Source organism: Delphinapterus leucas, chromosome 2 (assembly GCF_059928025.1).
Source record: "Delphinapterus leucas isolate spDelLeu-1000000601 "Yukka" chromosome 2, BTC_Dleu_Yukka2, whole genome shotgun sequence".
Lineage (NCBI taxonomy): Eukaryota > Metazoa > Chordata > Mammalia > Artiodactyla > Monodontidae > Delphinapterus > Delphinapterus leucas.
Window position 1 is genome coordinate 114703289 of NC_143130.1, and position 21973 is coordinate 114725261.

The 21973-nt window shown below is 38.6% G+C and overlaps 1 protein-coding gene across 1 annotated transcript in view; it reads left to right on the forward strand.

The window, feature by feature from the left end:
• LOC111164158 (uncharacterized) overlaps positions 1–21973 on the forward strand; it is a 134277-nt gene that overhangs the window by 19179 nt on the left and 93125 nt on the right. The window contains exon 4 of the mRNA XM_089906261.1: positions 15113–15545. The gene's annotated coding sequence lies outside the window, so the exon portion shown is untranslated. The remainder of the gene's footprint in view (positions 1–15112; positions 15546–21973) is intronic.

Consider the following 21973-nt stretch of genomic DNA (forward strand, 5'->3'; position numbering starts at 1 on the left):
CCAAGATACTGGAGGTTGTTGGAGATGGAAAGGCAGGCTGGCCAATGATAGGAAAAAGGAGGGGCAGCTCAACTCTTGGCAAACAATTGAATCTTGGCACAGTGCATTTGTTTTCTGAGGTGCAGAGGCTGAGAGGCTGCTGAGAAACATCTGAGGGAAAGATGTCGTTCTCTGAGTTTTTATTGTTTTTCATGAAAACTTTCCCCTGTGTAAAATCTTAGAAGCCAGTGTAATTTCTGGTCATGTTAATTTATAGTGGAACCAAAAAATGCTTTTTGGGGAAATCTTTTTTTTTTTTTTTGTAATAGAAAGTTTAATTATTAAAAACAAACATGATCACACTAAGATAATTAGAAAAAGCAAGGGGGAAAACGCTCATAATCCCTTTTACTAAAAATAATCATGATATCATAGTAGCATACATTTTTATTCTTTGAACTGTTTTACAGAGTTGTAATCATCCAGTTAAAAGATTTTGTCACATGATTTTTGGTAACTTAGCATAAGCTTTTTTTTCCCCACAGTGCTACATAGCCATGTTTAAAATAACTGAATAATATTCCATTCAGCGTATGGATGAACCAGTGTTCACTTTAACCATTCCAATAGGCTGCTTCCATTTTATGCTGTTGTTACTGATATTATAAATAACACTGAAATGACTATAATTTAAAATACAGCTTTTTTTAGTATTTTTTAATTTAAGGTGATTTATATCAAATACAAAATTTATATAAAGCATATATGAACAGCTTAAAGGTTAATAATAAAATGAACCGCTGAGTATCCACTTCCAACTTAAGAAATAAAATATTGCCTGTAACTTAGAAGCCCACCTGTATGCTTCTCTTTGGTTGCATCCTGTTTTCTTTCTCTCCTACAAAAATAACCACTAGGCCAAATGTTTTGTTTATGACATATTTTTTTTATATTTTAGATTTTTTCTTAGATTATTTCTAAGAGAATTTAATAATTAATGTAAATGGGGTTACATGTTTATCAGGGCTAGTTTCTGATGTTGGTAGAGCATTGGCTTACATTTCTCCTTCAGAAATTGTCAGGCTTGACACACCCCAGTAGTCAAGGCAGGCCCACAGACCAAAGAAAAATTTGCCTCCTAAGGAGGTGCACCCTGTGACAGCTCCCTGCAGTATGAAGATATTATGGATTAGGACTGAGAACCTTTATCGTAGAGAGAGATGATTCTGGTTTACTTACATAAAGGTTACCCTCCCTCCTCCCAGTCCTTTCTCCATTCCCAGTTATTTTGGTTTTAATATATCATTTGTATGTTGTTATTTTAATCACTCATTCATTTAAAGCAGTCAGTTCTTTTTTTTCTTTTTTTTTTTTGCGGACGCGGGCCTCTCACTGCTGTGGCCTCTCCCGTTGCGGAGCACAGGCTCCGGACGCGCAGGCTCAGCGGCTATGGCTCACGGGCCCAGCCGCTCTGCGGCACGTGGGATCTTCCCGGACCGGGGCATGAACCTGTGTCCCCTGCATCGGCAGGCGGACTCTCAACCACTGCGCCACCAGGGAAGCCCCAGTCAGTTCTTTTTGTTCAACGTATTGGTGTCTGTCTTCTGGAATAAATGCCAACATATTTATGTTCAACTTTACCTAACCCCAAGCAATCAGATTGGTCAGATTGATCTTCTCAGTTTTGAAAATGGAGAAACTAAAAAATTTGAAAATAATTGGCCAATAATAGAACCAATAAGTATGGTTAGCTTTTAGGTCAATAGGAAAAATCCCAGACTAGTGTTACTGATCACCTGCATCAGAATCAATTAAGATATTTAGTAAATTCAGAGATTCCTGGATTCACTTGAGACCTACCAAATCATAATCTCTAGATTTAGAGTCCAGAAATCTATAGTTTATTAAGCACCCCAGATGACTTTTCAGTACCCCAAAATTGAGAAGTACTACCCTAGATCAGGAGCTGCAACCAAAGAAAAGTGCTTTAGTAAATATTCCCATATTCTCTAGTGTGTTTCTATTTGTTTAGCACTGAGATGTGGGGTTGGGTGACCACATAGCAGTCCTTTCTGTAGGAACCCATTGTGATGTATTTTGCTGGATGAGAGTGGAAAAACCCAGTTCTTTACTCCACTACTATTAGAAATTTTAATATGAGAGAAAGAAGTCTAGGAATCACCTTAATTATTTATAGCAAGTTAGCAGTAGATTTTCATTGACCATGGCCAAGAGCAAGAGTGAGATATAGGAGGGAAGCAAGTGAAGGCATTTTGCCTGAAGCAAAGACAAGGGTTCAGTTATAGTTTGTGCAGAGCACACTCTGTTTTCTTCTCAGTATTGAGTACTGCTCCTGTCTGTGACCTTGATACTCAAAACTGTTTTGCATGTAACCATTGTTGTGCATAGCACTGGTTCTACAATAATCTTTGAAGCAGAAATCTTTATGGTTTCACCAAGTCTGGAGGCACTTATAAAGAAGAGAAGTGGGGCTTCCCTGGTGGCGCAGTGGTTGAGAGTCCGCCTGCCGATGCAGGGGACACAGGTTCGTGCCCCGGTCCGGGAAGATCCCACATGCCGCGGAGCGGCTGGGCCCGTGAGCCATGGCCGCTGAGCCTGTGCGTCCGGAGCCTGTGCCCTGCAACGGGAGAGGCCACAGCAATGAGGCCCACGTACCGCCAAAAAAAAAAAAAAAAAAAAACCGGAAGAGAAGTGGGGGAAAATAAGTTGTTGAAAGCAAAAACTAAAAGACAAGAGTTGGAGAAATGATATAAAGGTAGATATAGAAAGTTAAGCAGAATCAGGAAAGAAGTATCACAAGGAATATGGGAAACACTGCCCATTCTTCAAATTCACCCTCAATGTAGCTTGAGATACTGCTAAGCAAAACCCTTCTGAGAATTAAACCTGAGAACCTAGTTAATAAACATTTGCTGTCTGGAACAGTGAAGGAATTCCCTTTAGCTGAAAATCAATTGCTCTATGAAAATGATCATTACTAAAATACTTACTGCTGAAACTACATGATATTTGACAGAGTTTCTCTGCCTTCTTTCATCTCATTTTTCTATCTATGCTGTCATAAATTTGCCATATTTAAGAACCCAGCAATGATAATAGGAATATTACACATTTCAATATTTAATATGTTCAGACTCTCTTAAAATTTGAACATAATATTTAACCCAGAGAAAATGAAGTAGAGATGAGCTAATTGGTGCAATGTCAAATATGCTGCAAATATACTAAGAATGTTCAATTGTAGAAATAAGAATAATAGTAACAATATGAATAAGGGGGAAGAACCAAATAGTAAACTATATGCATATCTTGCATTTTATGAGGGTTATTAAAATAACACCTTAAATCAGAATATCATATTCAAGATATCTTTTTAATGTTTATTTGTGTGCTTGATGATCTGCACTTTGGTTTAAGTTCTGTCTCTAGAATACAGAAATGTAACAGATTGATCTCAGTAATATTTATGGAGAGTAACTATGAGGACATGATAATATAATGATAAGTAATAATTTAGGAGTTAAGGAATTTCAGACCAATAACCAAAACATCATACTGATCTATGAAACACCAGATAAAGTTGGGATAAAGCAAGATTTCCCACGTTATTTAACCTTATAATGGGAATTCTAGATGTGGTTCAAAAACAGAAATTATATGAATACTTAGAAGAAATGATAGATGAATATGAATCTGTTGCCAGGTTGGAGTTTTCCTAAACAAAACAAACAAAAAGCCGACAAAGAACAATAATGGCAAATGAATGAAAATAATAACTTTGACTACATAAAAACGTAAACAAAATATTGAAGAATAACAAAATAAGAAATCAAAGTGACCTACAAATGTGAAAAAAATGTTTAAATCCACTAGTAATTAAAGAAATTCAAATAAAAACAATAAGATATTATTGTTCTACCATCAAATTGCTTGAGATTTAGAATGATAAAAATATTCAGCACTGGGTAAGCACAATGAAATGCAAACTTTTTTTTCTTTTTGGCTGCACCACATGCGGAATCTTAGTTCCCCCACCAGGGATCGAACCCACACCCCCTTTAGTGAAAACGTGGAGTCTTAACCACTGGACTGCCAGGGCAGTCCCGAAATGTGAACTTTTGAACATCATTTGTGGGAATGCCCTCTTTGATGAGCAATTTGTTTTAAAACCCTTACAAATATACATACCCTTTGATTCAGTCATCCTTCCACTGGCATTTATTCTAAGGAAAAAATATAAGGGCATCAGTAAAGATGAACAGGAATGTTCAGAACAGCTTTTTATACAATATTGAAAAATTGAAACAACCAAAATCAAGAGAACGACTAAGTATGTTATAGTTAATTCATAGGATACAATAATACTAAATGAGCATCAAAAATCATGTTTTGCTCACTAATGATATAAGTGAAAGCACTAAAAATAGATAAATTCTGATTCCAATTTTTAAAAGTTTATACATATTTGTAGAAAAAGAATGGACGATATATACTAATATATTCATGATTGTTTTCTCCATGTGTTGAGATTCTGAGTTATTTTTACTTTATTTTATGCTTTTCTAAATTTCCTACAACAAACACATATAATTTTAAAAGCAAAAAATTTTAAGTTAAAGAACAATAAGAATTAACCCTCTTCATGAAGAGAATGGCATTCAAATCCTTTCCTAAATCTTTTGCCTCTGACTCACAAGGAAATCTTGCTTCTAAGCAGATCCTGATCAATATGAAAATAGGAACTGTTTTAGATATTTAAAATTTTCCTGAGAGAAGAAACAGAAGATAATACAATGAGTAGCTTTTTCACCTGAAAGAAATTTTATTCCATGCTAGACTACACACACAGACACACACACAGACACACACAGACACACACACACACTCGTATGCCTAGATCCTTCTGAACTCCAGATAGCACTTGAACCACAGAGAATAGTAGAGGTTGTGGAATACACAAACCGTAAACTTCCTTAAGGATCTTCCTAATACTAATTCTAATTCTGAAGCTGGCACCTCTCCTCAACACTTGAATTTTGGTGAAATGCTATGGACAAAGCAAACTTCTCTGTTAATGATAAACTCATGGAATTATTATTATTTTTTAATTGAAGTATAGTTGACATACAGTATTAGTTTCATGTATACAATATAGTGGTTTGACATTTATATACATTACAAAATGATCTCCACAATAACTTGTAGGGGAGCAAAATTTGCCACCCCAAATTGTGTTTCTTTGACATGAGGATTCATTTAGGCCGATTTTTTTTTTAATTTTTTTAAAAAAATTATTTATTTTATTTAATTTTTGGCTGCACTGGGTCTTTGTTGCTGCACGCGGGCTTTTATCTAGTTGCGGCAGCAGGGGCTACTTATTCATTGCGATGCACGGGCTTCTCATTGCAGAGCATGGATTCTAGGGGCGTGGCCTTCAATATTTGTGGCACGCAGCCTCAGTAGTTGTGGCACGCGGGCTCTAGAGTGCAGGCTCTAGAGCGCAGGCTCAGTAGTTGTGGCACATGGGCTTAGTTGCTCTGTGGCATGTGGGATCTTCCCAGACCAGGGCTCAAACCCGTGTCCCCTGCATTGGCAGGCGGATTCTTAACCACTGTGCCACCAAGGAAGCCCTAGGCAGTTTATTTTTAAGGCTGAAAAGTCTCATGAAGAACCTTTGACCTTCCCCCTAACTGCCTAAAAGAATGGATAGAGGGAGAACCTGTTGCAGGAAGGGAGCTATTACCTAAGACAGCTACAGTATGAACTAGGTGTGTGGACAGGGAGAAACCTAGCAAAGTCTGTTTGTTAAATCTCCTCTCTGTCCCATTGTCTCAGCATGGCCTAGCAAACATTTGTTTACCAAACACTTCCTTTTCCATCTCCATGTCAGTTATCTCCCTCCCCTTTGAGGTCCCAAATCACTGCCCCCAGCATCCTCTTTTGTCTTTAGCTGAGGATGGTATTTAAGGTGAGGGATTTGGCCATTTTGGTGAGTTACTCAGTTCTCCTAGGTCTCTCCCATTTATACATTTTATTAAACTTTTGTTTGATTTTCTCCTGCTAATCGATCTCATGTCAATTTAATTCTTTGACCAGCCAAAAGAACCTAGAAGGATAGAGGAAAATTTTTTCCTCCCAGACAAAGTTTAGTACCACCTGACACCATATGAAGTTATGGAATTATTATCAAAGATCTAACCAGGATGTATTAGACTCTTAGTGATAAAGAAGTAGGAGGTGTAGAGGAGGAAAAACTTCTTGACCCTCATAAGGTCCCCGGCTGGGCCTGAGTATTAAACTGACAAAGACAGATTAGCAGGAGAAAAGCATACACATTTATTTTATGTAAGTTTTCATCGCATGGGAGCCTTCATAAGGAAATGAAGACCTGAAGAAACAGTTAAGCCTGAGAGTTTTTATACTAGGTTTGATAAAGCGAGGAATGTCATGGAAAACTATGATAGGCTAAAAGGATATGAGCTCAGGGTAGTGAACTGGAGAAAGCCTAGCAAGGCCTATTCATCTGGATTCTTCTTGGTGTCCCTGCATCTTCAGAGATAAGGATGCTTCTTTCCTCTGAGTATAGGGAGGGCTTCTTTCACATGAGGGTCTTATCACCTGCTTCAGGGGTAAGCGGGGAGGTCAGATAGTCCTTCCTGCACTTGCCATTTCTAAAATTCCTTCTTAAAATATTCAGTATGCCGAAGAAGTGTATTTTGGGGTAGTGTGTTCTGAACCCTGTGAGAGGAATGTAGAAGGCCGTCTGGTGTCTTGATTTTCACCTGTGCCAATACATATCCAAGTTTTCTCTGGTCTCTAGTGAGAATGTCTGAGTAAGATTCACAACTCTCATTTTTGAGGGGAAATCTCTTCTGAGATTATATCCAACCTACTATTTTTTAGTTTTACCATATCTCTTCTTTTAGGAAAGTATGGTGATATAGTAAGTGATATGTTGGCTTTTTTTTAAAGCTCTTATATGTCTAAATAAAAAGTTGGCAACCCTGTGCCTATTTTCTCCTACCACCTCCAATATTTCTTTGGAAATCTGAAACCAGATTCAGTAAGTTCCTTGTAAGCCTCTTCGGGTCAACTTCTACTTTTCAACTTACCATAGGAAAACAGCAGCTGGGCTTTTCAGCCTTAATTGATCATTGAGTCCACCACTATAATAAAAGAGAAAATCAGAAATCACTGTCACTTCTGGATGTCTGGTTAAAAGAAGCCAGAACCAGAGACTGGTTCAATCATTATAAACAGATTTTATTCAAGAACTATTGCAATAGGGGAAGAGAGACTTCGGTATAGAACTGGGCCCAGTTCCAAATACAGTGTGATCAAGTGAGGATTTATAGCCAAGGAAGAGTGTGAGAGTCAGTGGATGGCAAATCACTAAGAGGAAACATCAGGGGTAAGGAGGGATTCTGGCTAAACTGACTTAATAGGATTCTTGCTAAAAGTGGGTGATGCAAAGACAGACATGGAAATCCAAAGGTTAAGGCCTAGTCGACAAGAGTATTCAGAGGACCCTGACTAAAGTTTGGTCAAGGAGAGAGTCTTTGTCAGTCTCTCAATAAGAAGAACGAAGATGCTACAAGGGAATGATGGCCTGGTAATAAGAAATTACTTCAGAACAATATCTGTCCACCTTTCCACTGGCACCCCTCCATACAAAAGTAAATTAATTTCAAAATATACTCAGCACAAAGATAGAAATGCCTCCAGATTAGCATAAAATAGCCAACCTCTTATAAAAAATTCTTATGTGTATGTATATCATTATTTCTAGTTTGTCTATCTGGTTCTCTAGCCTTGGGTTCAATTCCTCATTCTGCCACTTAAAACCTGCATGGTCAGTTAATCTCTCTGAGCCTATTTCCTCATATATAAAATGGGAATAATTAGTTTGGCATTTTTTATCTCACACTATACTTGTGAATGTAAGATAAGAAAGAGTAGATAGAAACTCTGTAAATTGTAAAGTGCAATGTGAATGTGTGTTATAATTTTAAAAACGTAGACAAAATGCATTTTTTTCTCACAGCAGACCATCTTTTATAATTAGAATACTTATTAAAATTTCAGTGAAATCTTAAACCATCTTTGAGTTCAGTGGTAAAATTAGGTAATAACCTTCTAGGACCAATGGCCACTCCAACAGATTTGGAAAATAATGTGATTATCTTCAGAAATATCCTCCTTTAAAGTGTTCTGCATCACATAGCCTTGTTTAGGCCAACCATGGGAAATTGCACTTTTTAGTAAGTCAAAATGGTAGAAAATCAGCTATTCCATATGAATCAACCTGTACTAATATATCAATATGTACAGGCAAAATTCAAAAAGAACCCAAGACCTGCTAGGAGTCTCAGGGGCTTCTCATAAAGATCTCAAGTGTCCCTCCATGACTGTACAATGCTCAGATTTCTAGGAGCTGGATAAATATTGCCATTTTTATCTTATAAATGAAAAAAAACAAGATACAGATTTGTATTTCTATCACATAATCAAGTTAGCACAAGACTCATTTTGATAACTTCTGCTTCCTGTTCGGGCCTTCTTGCACAGCATGGTTGGTCAGTAAAAGTTTGTTGAATGGACTTAACCACTCTTCTCAGAGTTGCAGAACTGCATGTCCAATTGCATGCTATTGTGAAGGTTCTGCTGGTTCTTTAAACTTATTATCATATGTCCAACCAGTTCCTTCTCCAGTCTTTTCTCAAACCAGGATATAAGCCTGAAATTCAGCTCTCTCTATTTTTCAAGTTTCCACCTCAAATCATCAGTCAAGTTCAATCCATTCTACCAATTCAGTGTCTTTCCCATTCATTGGGTCTCTCATTGCTTAGTTCAAGTCCTTTGCAAGTTTGCTTGAGCAATTGCAGGCTTCAAACTGCTCTTCCTGTCTCCAGGATTGATTTCTAACGTTCTGCCTAAAGGATCATGCTTTGTTTGTTACCGAGTCCAAGCTCGCTCTGCTTGCCGTACGACAGGCCAATAAATGGGGAGATGAGTGTTGAGGCAAGGAATTGCGACTTTATTCGGAAAGCCGGCAGACCAAGAAGATGGCAGACTAGTGTCCCCAAAAAACCATCTTATTGGGGTCTGGATGCCAGTTTCTTTTATAGAACAGAGAGTGGGAGGAGGTGAGGAAGTAAAGTAAAAAGTCCGTTTATCTTGCGAAATATCTCCTTGCTTGGCCGAATTGAGGAGGGGATGTGTTAATTTCTTCTTTTCTGCAGCCATTCACAGGTGGACAGGGTCAGAATGTCTCTCTGTGAGCTGAACAAAGGCACTGTAGTTTAACAGGCAGAGGAGCAGGGTTCCCTGTGGCAGGCCATTATGTATGATTATAATAACAAAAGCAACAAAAAGCAAAGGTTAAAGTCAAAGAAACAGATCCAACATGGAGTCAGATTTTGCCCTTCACTGTTACATGTTCACTTTATGTCTCCTGTAGCATCCAAAATAGGATTTCAGTAAATGTTTGTTGAATGAATGGCTGGGATTAAGAATCAGGAGATGCAGAAAGGGTCATATATTTGTGGAAGTTCTTTTATATGTATGCTACTATACATCAGTTCATTTAATCTTTACAACAACTCTTGATGCAGACACAAGATTTACTTTCTATTTAAAAAATTTTTATTGGATTAACATTGCTTTATAACAACAAGATGTATTAATCTTGTGTGTGCATTCTTCCCTCTTTGATCTTTAGAGAGAATTTTGTCCTTCCCACTTTAGTTTCTTCCCTCTCCTCCACTTCTAGGAAGAATTTTCTCCCTTCTACTCTGGTTCTTTGGGCTTTTTTTGTTTTTGTTTTCTTTTTTGACAACTAATAATTTAAAAATAGATATTACTTAAAAGAGTGAAGATTGGGAATTACCTGGCAGTCCAGTGGTTAGGATTCTGCGCTCTCACTGCCGAGGGCTGGGGTTCAATCCCTGTTCGGGGAACTAAGATCCCACAAGCCATGTGGCACAGCCAAGAAAAAAAAGAGTGAAGACTGAGAGGGATTCTAATTTAATTTATTCTGGGAAAAAATCTAAAGGGGAAAAATATCAAGTTGCTGGTAATCCTTTTCTTGAGTCACTGAGCATTCAAGTTAAACTGACATGACTTTGGCTCCAGATCTATGGGGGTTGAGGCATTTTTAAGATCCATCTTTGGAGAAAAATTAACTTTACAAAGGCTCTGCCGAATTTCAGATGATGTGAAGGTCCTTAGGTTTTTGTGATTCAAGTTTAAGAGAATGGAGAGGGGGAGTCTGCATAGGTCCAGGCTGGGGGGAAGCAGGGTAGGATGCTGGCTTGCGGCAGGGTGAAGGGGCAGGGTTCCTTTGTTATGGAGAATGCAGTCCAAGGGCAAATTGGAGAGAATTTGAAATTGAAAATAATATTCATAATAAAGAGCTAAGGGGGTGGGGGAGAAAGAAGGTACAAATAAAACACTAGCCAAGCTGACTAGGGATGAGGAGGGATTTGTGGAGGTTTGGAGAATGGGCTTTGGAGCAGCTTTGGGAGAATGAGAAAGAAGAAAAAGGAGAGTTTTAAGTATTGCTGTGGGTGACAAATTGGATCTTTTAAAAAGGATGTTCTTTGAGAAAAGCAAGTAAAAAGATGGGAATTCCTCTTGAAAGAGTTTTGGCTACTAGGCCTTGTTTCTTTCAGTATGAAATTGAGCCATGTGGAATCCACATTGAACAGAAAACTAGGGCTTGGAGAGCCAACCTTTTACTAACATCACACAAACAGTAAAGGGCTAAGTCAGAATTTGAATTTTTATTTTTTTTAATTAATTAATTTACTTATTTAAATTTATTTATGTATTTATTTTTGGCTGAGTTGGGTCTTCGTTGCTGCACATCGGCTTTGTCTAGCTGTTTGTCTTTGTCTTTGGCAAGCGCGGGCTACTCTTCATTGCAGTGTGCCGGCTTCTCATTGTGGTGGCTTCCCTTGTTGAGCACGGGCTCTACGCGTGTGGGCTTCAGTAGTTGTGGCATGTGGGCTCAGTAGTTGTGGCTCTCGGGCTCTAGAGCACAGGCTCAGTAGTTGTGGCACACGGGTTTACTTTCTCTGCAGCATGTAGGATCTTCCCGGACCAGGGCTCGAACCCATGTCCCCTGCCTTGGCAGGTGGATTCTTAACCACTGCTCCACCAGGGAAGTCCCTAAGTCAGAATTTGAACCCAGTCCTCTCCAGTTTCAAGGTCTGTCAGTTTTTCATTCTCACATGCTACCTGTGGTTCAGAAATCTGTTGAATCACATTTCTACAAATTCCATTGAAATTGTGATAGGAAGCATTATTCCTCATTTATGAGCTTTCTACCCGAGAATCTTTTTGTTTCAGGGATGGTGGGAGGTCAGTTAGTGAATCCTTTCCTTGCCATGCTTTCTGGTTTTCGTTTATAATTTCTAGTTCAGTCTTTCTGCTTAAGAACATCCCCTGATTTAAAAGACCTTCAGAGATACACCTGAAAGTAACACAACATTGTAAGTTAATTATACTTCAATAAAGTAAAAATTAAAAAAATATATATATATATGTAAAAGACCTTCAGAGAGATAATAATTTCAAAACCTAAACTCTCCCCAGGGATAAAAGAGGAAACATCTCTGCAAGTGTGACCTATTTACAAGCATCACAGGCTCCCACTCTGTCTGGGGAGGTGACAGTATTTTGAATCATAAGGAAATGGAAAGATCTGAATTTAAAAGACTCTAGGATACATTGTCTCAAGAGTTTGGAAATACAAGAGTCATTGGCATATAATACCATTAGAAACATGGACAAGATGAAATAATCATAACTGTGATGAAGATGATGATGGTGATACCAGCCATATTGAGTGCTGCTTGGAGCAGGCACTATGCAAATTGCTTTACATGTGTGCAAGATAATATTTTGAGATATTAACTTTTCTTTCTCTTTTCCCCCATCCTAACCAGGCAGTTAGTTCTTTTCCTCAGAGGAGGTATCAACACAGATAATAAAAGTGGCCTAGAAGTTTCTCTGTCTTTTGCTCACCTTGAGTCTTTAGAAGAACTTGGAGAGTTTATGAAGGTAAAAGGGAGAAGTAGATTTGTAAGAATAGCTAGAACAGTGGTTCTCAAACTTCTTGATTTCAGGACCTCTTTATGTTCTTAAATATTATTGAAAACCAAAAAGTGCTTTTGTTTACATGTTACTTTCAGATAATTTGTGGATATTCTTTTAGGGTATGTTAAAGAGAAAACCACAGGCCCCAAATGGTGTCACTTATGCTGAAGCCCTAGACTAAATACCTGATGTAATAGTAGTTTTGACCTTACCCAGGAATGTAATCTTAATCTGCCAGTCTGGAATTTTCTAGTCAGCACCAGTGAGGTAATCAGTCACATGGGCCCTCTCTATATCACCCTCCTCCCCTGAGAAAGGAAGAACAGGTAATCTGCATGGTAGACCCTCATCCTTCCCCTAGAAGAAGGTGACCTGGCCTGAAACAATCCTTTCTTTTCCTTTGTTAATAGCTTCCTTGCCCCACCCTCCTTCTGCCTTTAAAAACCTTACATTTTGTTCAACCCATCAGAGTGCCCTTCTGCTTTCTAGGTGGGATGCCCTCCAATTCATGAATTGTTGAGTAAAGCCAATTAGATCTTCAAACTTACACAGCTGAATTTTTTTTTTTTTTAAACAGGTACTATACTAAAACGCAACAAGTGGTAATTTATAGTCTAGTTGCAGTGTGGAATCTGAAACCACATAAATGAACTTTTTGTCTGTCGTTACATTAAAATCCATTCATCTGTGTTGAACTTAGAATGGATCCTCTACCCTTGCATGAATTTGCTGGCCATTCAGAAAAACATTGGCTCACTGAGTGAGTTATGCAGATCTTCCAAATGTTAACATCTTTCACTATATAATATTAAAAGATGACATTGGTTGTCACCATTGATCTCATCAGAAAAGTTAACACATCAGGAAGCTGTACAGGTTTTCCAAAAAGCTATATTTTATCATTGGCAACAAATGTCACTTGCTTATTTCTTTATTTTTAACTAGCAGGCTCACTTTGTTCCTTTGGTAGAAAATACCAGCCTAAAGCCCAGGGGCAAATAAGATGGCTGTCTGTTAGTAGTTCTTTTAATTAAAAAGAAAAAAGGCGGCTAGTTTAGCTCACAGCCCAATTCCTCTAGTGCTTTGTGGCAGAAGTGCAATGTAGCAGAAGGACATTCTGTGTATTTCCCATTTCACCACACAGTCATATTAAAAACATGTGTATACAAGGGTCAAGATTTAATAAAAATAATACTTTTTACTGCTTCATCAAGGGCATTCTTAAGTGAAACTGTTTTGTTCTTTACTGCAAGTGTGTGGTAGAAGAGAATACAACTGTTACTATAGTTTGGTACTGCTGGGGAGGAAAAACTTTTCCTGTACCCTTTTAGATTCTGTGCTTGAGAGTCTTCAGAGTAAACTGACAAACAACAAGTTAGCAAAAGAAAAGACAAATTTTTATTCAAGTAAGGATACGCTGGAGTTCACAGAAAATGTGACTCAAAGAGGTGGAATTTGTATGGAATTAGAATTTGGGACATATATAACACCTTACTAAGGGAAAGAGAAACGCCCTTAAACGAAAACAGTTGACTTCTTAATAAGGGTCTGGGGAGAAAGGGCACTGAGGGGAAAACAAATGATCTTTTGGAAAGATGAATGGGCTCTTAGGAGAAAGTCTGTGTAGAGGTAGGTGTGGCGACTTATCATCTACAGGGATAATAGTTGCTCCAAGGCAAGGGATTTATGACAATTGAGTTCTTTTCTTTTGTTTCTTTTAATAAATTTATTTATTTATTTGTTTTTATTTTTGGCCGTGTTGGGTCTTCATTGCTGCGCACGGGCTTTTCTCTAGTTGCGGCAAGCGGGGGCTACTCTTTGTTGCGGTGCGTGGGCTTGTCATTGCGGTGGCTTCTCTTGTTACGGAGCACAGACTCTAGGTGCTTGGGCTTCAGTACTTGTGGCATGCGGGCTCAGTAGTTGTGGCTCGGGGGCTTAATTACTCTGCGGCATGTGGGATCTTCCCGGCCAGGGCTCAAACCCATATCTCCTGCATTGTCAGGCAGATTCTTAACCACTGCGCCGCCAGGGAAGTCCCAATTCATCAGTATTTTAAATGATAAACTTTGTGTTCGTGCAAGAAAATTCAGCAGTAAAGAATGGTATGACGTGATTTCCTGGTCCCAGTCCTTACTCACCATTAATAGTTTCTTATATGTCCTTCTGGAAAATGTCCATGCTTATAAAACCAAATACATGCACACACACACACATGCTTCAACAAATAAAACAACTTGTATACAAATAAATATATATGATCTGTTAATAAAATCATAAATAAGAGCATAATATGCATTCTATTCTGCAACTTTTTTTTAACAATTAAGTGTTTGTTGGGCATTTTCACACAACAGTACAATTGATTCGCTACATTTAAAAAATTAGTTTCATATTATTGCAATATTTATGTTAGTATGCTTTAATCATAGCCTTAGCAACCGACATTTATGTTGCTCATATATATTTTTAAAAATAGGTATTACTTAAAAAAAATAGGTATCACTTAATTGGCCTCCAATATGTTGCACCAATTTACACTCCTACCAATGGCATATGTGCGTGCCTGGTACTCAGCACCCCTATTGTCACTGAGGATTATCAAACCTTTAAAAAATAGATTTAAAAATTTATCTAAGTCTGTCTTTTGCAGTAGAAATGTATATGCATTGGAAATGCATGAAGTCAGCACATTTACCTGAGTAGACAAATTGTAGAGTCCCACATCAGTGTAAGAGTAAGGTAGTGGGGAGTCATTAATTTGTTTCTCTGGTTTATTTTCCTAAGATTTGGGACTTAGAAAGCATTTTCTCATACAGTGCTCCAAATGGTGAGTGGGTTCACAGGCTAGATGGGGATGTTATACTATAGAAGGTACTAGGCCTCTAATTCCAGCTTCCAGGGTACTTGTAGTTAATATCCCCAAAATGTAAGGCTGTGCTGGTAGTTTGAGACTCTTAATCACTGTTTAACCATGTTTTTTTTTATTTTGTTTCGTTTGAAATACATTCAGACATCCAATTTGGGAGGTCAGAAACACACTTCCCCTCTATTGTAGTTATATGGCGCGTACCCACCACCTCACCTCTCCTACCTTCCTCATACTGGGAGACAAGTCTTCCCCGGAGTTTTGGATCTCGGCAGGCGGACATGCCATCTTACACACTACCCTCGACTGAACGTGAAAACAACCTGAGAAACACAGACTATTCAATGGGAGAAGGGAGAAGAGGAGTGAAGGAGGTAGATAAAAATCCCCCTTGGCTATGGAGAAAAGGCCGAGGGTTTCAGTTCCCTTGTTTGAGGCAAAGATGGCACAGAGCCCCAGGAATAGGCTTAAAATAGTGATCCTGGCAGGGCATACAAGACTTCTGAGATTGATCAGAAAAGCTTCCAGCTTATGAGATCTCCAGTGTCTTTTTTCAGCCAGCAACTGGAATAGCAGGGTAAGTCATTTTTCTAATTTCTTGATATACTTCTTATCAACAAATAGTTTTTTCAGACTTCTTGGGTGAGAAAGCAGAGGGGAAGGAACCTGTTTCCTGGAAATAGCTCTGCCATATTTCACCAGAAATACCTCATAGCCTCATTGGTTGTATTTCTTAAGGCTCTGATGAAGTTCTATGTTCTCAGAAAGAGGGGACAAGTAAATACAAGTCCACTTCAACGTTCTGAATTCCTGGGTGCAGAAAGTATAGTATGTATACTCTCATCTCTATACGCATCACAGTATTTGTTACTGGCACTGAGAAACAGCATTCGGTGAGCCCAGAAACACTTGGATTTTGTACAACTTTTTTTTTTTTTAATGAATCCTTATCTTAAAATGTCTGTCAACTTTCTTTAACTTTTTAATTTTTTATTGTCTCTTTTAATCTTTTAAAAATTGAGGAATAATTGACTATCAACTAGTTTTTTTTAATAAATTAATTTTATTTATTTATTTTTGGCTGCATTGGGTCTTTGTAGCTGTGTGGTCTTTCTCTAGTTGGCGGCAAGCGGGGGCTACTCTTTGTTGCCGTGCGTGGTCTTCTCATTGCGGTGGCTTCTCTTGTTGAAGAGCATGTGCTCTAGGCACGCAGGCTTCAGTAGTTGTGTCCCACAGGCTCTAGAGTGCACACTCAGTAGTTGTGGCACACGGGCTTAGTTGCTCCATGGCATGTGGGATCTTCCCGAACCAGGGATAGAACCTGTGTCCCCTACATTGGCAGACAGATTCTTAACCACTGCCACCAGGGAAGCCCTCAACTAGTTTTTAAAATTTAAAATCACAACTTCTGGTAGCAGGTTTAAAGAAACTAATTAAAGCTAAGTATTAAAGAAATTCAGATGGCCATCAAATATTTGCCCTCCAAAAAGAATGCCAGCCCTAACTGATTTCATTAATGAGTTCTACCAAATCTTCAAAGCATACTTAATATCTATCTCATGCAAACTGTTCTAGAAAATAGAAAAGTTCAGAAATGGCCAGTTCATTTTGAAGGCCAAAGTCTTTTTTTCATTTGTTCATTCATTCATTTATTTATATTCAGTTTTTTAAAATTGAGGTATAGTTGACATATAACATTGTATAGTTTTATATAATAGGTGTTGTACACCTGTTAGTTTCAGGTGTAGAACATAGTGATTTGATATTTGTATATATTGTGGAATGATCACCACAATAATTCTAGCTAATAACTGTCACCATATATAGTTGCAAAAAAATATTTTTTTTCTTGTGATAGGGACTTTTCCAGAGGCCAAAAGTCTTGATTCAAAAACTAGATAATGGACTTCTCCGGTGGCGCAGTGGTTAAGAATCTGCCTACCAATGCAGGGGACACGGGTTCTATCCCTGGTCCGGGAAGATTCCACATGCCTTGGAGCAACTAAGCCTGTGCACCACAACTACTGGGTCTGAGCTCTAGAGCCCGCGTGTCACAACTACTGAAGCCCGCGCACCTAGAGCCCGTGCTCCGCAACAAGAGAAGCCACCGCAGTGAGAAGCCTACGCATCGCAATGAAGAGTAGCCCCTGCTCGCCACAACTAGAGAAAGCCCACACGCAGCAACAAAGACCCAATGCAGCCAAAAATAAATTAAAAATAAATAAATTTATTTAAAAATAAGGACAATACATGAAAATTATTGACCCCAAACACTTATGAATGTAAGTGCAAAAAAAAAAATCTAAAGTATTAGCTAAACAAATCCAAAAACAGTATTTAAAAAATCATACATCAAAATCTAGTAGTTTATTCTAGTAAAGCCATACTGGTTCAAAAGTGGAAAATCTACCAGTGTAATTTACTACATTAAGAACCTAAAGTAGAAAAATCATTATCTAAATTGAGAAGAAAACACTGGATAAGTCTTAGTGCCTATTTATGATTTTTTTAAAAAGCAAGAACTCTGAGACTTCCCTGGTGGCTCAGTGGTTAAGAATCTACCTGCCAATGCAGGGTACACGGGTGTGAGCCCTGATCCGGGAAGATCCCACATGCCGCAGAGCAACTAAGCCCATGCGCCACAACTATGGAGCCCGCGTGCCACAACTACTGAAGCCTGTGCGCTTAGAGCCCATGCTCCGCAACAAGAGAAGCCACCCCAATGAGAAGCCCCGCGCACCGCAATGAAGAGTAGTCCCCATTCGCTGCAACTAGAGAAAGCCTGCAGGCAGCAATGAAGACTCAACGCAGTGAAAACAAATTAATTAATTAATTAATTAATTTAAAAAAAAGCAAGAACTCTTAGCAGAGTTGGAGTATAGAGCTTTCTTAATTTGATAAAGATTTTATACCAATTTCAGACATGTCTTAAAGATTGAAAACAAATCCTTGTTAATTTACCACAGTGCTTGTAGGGGAGGAAAAATAGTTTTTCCTCTATCCGTCTGAGTTCTTAGCTGAGACCCCTGAAATAAAAGGCAGATTAACAAAACAGAAGAAAAACAGAAGTTTATCAACACGTATACCTCATGGATACATGGAAGATACCCAGGGAAAAATAAGTAATCACTGAGGTGTCTTAGAATTCAGGATTAAATACCAGTTTAATAGGGAAAGAGGATGGGAGATGTAGGCATCTTAGGGATGAGTAAATGATTTTTAGGAAAGGCGAATGGGCCTTTAGAAAAATAATTGTGAGTGACAGTTTGTCTGGGTGTGGTTTCAATTTCTAGTCTCCTCTCCTGTGATAAGAGTCAATCTTCCCTGGTTGATTAAATTCGCAGGGTGGGGATTTATGACAACCGGGTTTCTTTTTGGAGGATCTGTCTTTAGGCAGATAAGGAGAGTTCAATGAAAGCCTCCCCCTGCATTTGCTGCTTTTCAAATGCTAACAGCTCAAAATAACCAATGTACCAAAATGGCACATTTTGGAGTGGCATGTTCTGAACTCCTACAGTCATATTTTGGGGTGGCATTATTCTCCTACCCATCATGCTATAAGGAAGAGAAAAGTTGTATTGGTTTATTTTATCAGATGTCACATACAGGTTCTGTGAAGATGATTTGTAGAGTGTTGAAAACAGAAAAACAGAAAAAATTGTTGTGGACTTTTGTCATTTTTTTTGGTTGTCCAGTTTCCAACTCTTCTTCCTTTATGGGAGAAATCCTTTATTGTTTATAATCATGGACATGAGATGCAATGCTCTGCTTCCCACAGTGGAACCTTATGTGGGAACATCTTCCTCTTTCTTGAACTGTAGCCCTTCTGCAGCCAGTGTGAGATATGATCTTGGCTTAGCCAATGAGATGCTCCTACCTGGACCCTACTCTAGCCAGATGGCCTATGATGGTTCGATTGTGCTAGCTGTGGCAGTGATCAATGGGGGCCATGTCCAGCAGCTTCCTACTGCTTGGTCTTCCAGAGCTGTCTTGACTCCTGCATGTCTTCTAAGTTTGGTGTTCCTTTCCCATTGACTCATTGAACCCATGAGAGCCTTCAGTAAATTCTCATTTTTCTTTTCATTTAAAGTTTTATGTATATGCAACTAAGAACCTTGACTGATACACCTTTCTTTCTGTCACCTAGAAGCAATTCAGTTAATGTTTTATTCTATTTCTTTCCATATTTTTGCTTTGCATTTTTTATATAATTACGATCAAGCTCTCTACTTTTTTTTTTTTTTTAAGAACAATAAACACCTTTATTACATGGACTAAGATAGGAAGGAGGAGGACTCATTTGCCTTTCTGGGCCTTGATTTTCCTTAGATAGAGCTCCAGCTCCTTGCCCTCCAGCACATAGCCATCTGCTTGGCCACACTGGCCTGGTCTAAAAGTGATGCATGCAAGAAGCTTGCCCTGCTGGAACTGCGCCTCTAGAAGACTGCTGATTTGAGCATTCTTTTTCCTTTCATCATATTTCTTCTGAATTTTCTTTGTTTTTTGTTTAAAATGTCTTAGACATACAAATGGCCAACAAACACATGAAAAGAGGGCTTCCCTGGTGGCACAGTGGTTGAGAGTCTGCCTGCCGATGCAGGGGACACGGGTTCGTGCCCTGGTCCAGGAAGATCCCACATGCCGTGCAGCGGCTGGGCCCGTGAGCCATGGCCGCTGAGCCTGCGCGTCCAGAGCCTGTGCTCCACAACGGGAGAGGCCACAACAGTGAGAGGCCTGCATACCGCAAAAAAAAAAAAAAAAAAAAAAAACCACATGAAAAGATGCTCAGCGTCACTAATTGTTAAAGAAATGCAAATCAAAACTACAGTGAGGTATCCCTTCACACCCATCAGAATCGCACCGTTAAAAAATCCCCAGACAATAAATGCTGGAGAGGGTGTGGAGAAAAGGAACGCTCTTGTACTGCTGGTGAGAATGTAAATTGATACAGCCACTGTGGGGAACAGTATGGAGGTTCCTTAAAAATCTAAAAATAGAACTACCATATGACCCAGCAATCCCACTACTGGGCATATACCCAGAGAAAACAGTAATTCAAAAAATGCACACACCCCAATGTTCATAGAGCACTATTTACAATAGCCATGACATGGAAGCAACCTAAATGTCCATCAGCAGTGGAATGGATAAAGAAGATGTGGTACATATATACAATGGAATATTACTCAGCCATAAAAAGGAATGAAATTGGGTCATTTGTAGAGATGTGGATGAATCTAGAGACTGTCATACAGAGTGAAGTAAGTCAGAAAGAAAAACAAATATCATATATTAATGCGTATATGTGGAACCTAGAAAAATGGTACAGGTGAACTGGTTTGCAGGGCAGAAATTGAGACACAGATGTAGAGAACAAACGTATGGACACCAAACGGGAAGCGGCGGGTGGGGGGTGGTGGTGTGATGAATTGGGAGATTGGGATTGACATATATACACTAATATGTATAAAATGGATAAGTAATAAGAACCTGCTGTATAAAAAAATAAAATAAAATTCAAAAGAAAAGAAAAAAAGAAAGAAATTCCTTCCCAGGTAGGATTTAAAGAAGTTAAAAGCTCTCCTCAGCTCCATAGATGAGAGGTTAACAAACCCAAAGGCCAGGGGACAGGGCAGGTGGCCCAGTCTTGCCAATTATGAGAACTTTGGCCACCTGCCAGGGTGGACAAAGCAAACCAGCACATATCTTTTAATTTCCTCACAGTCTATTAAGTAACATATAATAGATACTCTTCAACTGAAAGAATTTAAAGTCACATGCCTAGAGCCTTCTTATTTAGCCAGTCTCTCCCATGTTGACCTCTTATCACCAAAAATATCTCCTGTAGCTATTCATGCTATTAGATCCCTTTACTGCTGTTGTGGGTATTTGTAAACAGGAATTCTCATTTGAGTCATGATGAGTCTCCAGATAATTAACTCATGAACTTGTGGCTAAAAGTTTCCTTTGTTAATAGCCTTAGATTCTACTAAAATAGAGCTAACAGAAAGGGGTGAGAAGTAAATTTGGCTGGGGGAAATACTACTATTTGGCACATACTTCTTAAACCAGTTTAACTTCATTTTACTGTATTTTTGATTGGCCAAGGGTGGGTAAGAGACTTTACATAACTGCTATCTTAATTTGTTGAGTTAGAGAAGTTCCTTGATTTGTTTCTAAGTTCCTTAAATAGCTTGTATTAATCTAGCTCTTTTGACTTTCTCCATGTACGTTCATCCTATCACCACTCAATAAGTATTTGGGGCTTGTGTTTTGGATCCAGCTGTTTAAGAAGAATGACTGAAAAGGAAATTAGGCCATAATTCTAGAAGGTGAGGTTGAAATTGTTGTTAATCTTAAGCATAAAGACAAAATGAAATCAGGCACCCAGAAAAATGAGCAAGGTGATTATGAAATTTGCTTTTAAATTAAATATAAATCTACAGCAAGCTGCATCTCTTTTCAGAGTCAACTCAGGGTCAACCTCTGTAGTCCTTTGCAGTGTGGTAAATCCACTCAAGACCTTGAGTTCAGCTGTCTTCCCTATCGATTCAAGTTAAGCTAAGATCCTTTTTTTGTTGCTGTTTTTTTTTTTTTTTTGGCCGTGCCACCTGGCATGCGGATTCTTAGTTCCCCGACCAGGGATCAGACCCGTGCCCCCTGCAGTGGAAGTACAGAGTCTTAACCACTGAACCACCAGGGAAGACCCTAGGATCCTTTTCTTGAAACTCATGAAAATAGGACAACAGATTCAGTTGTCGACATTAGCAGTGGCAGTCACTCGCTCTGTTGCTGTTGGGTTTTTTTGGTTTGTTTGTTTTTTTTGTGTTAAAAAAAATGTTTTTTAAGCTTTTATTAGAAAGTTGATTTCATATGCTCTCCTGCTGGAGTAAGTCTATATCTGAGGATGCTAAAAGCCTTGCTGCCAAGCCAGTTTTGAATGTAGTTTAAACTGGGAAAGGAACCTTCATTGGGATGGTGGCCAAGAAGCTAGTCAGTTGTAGA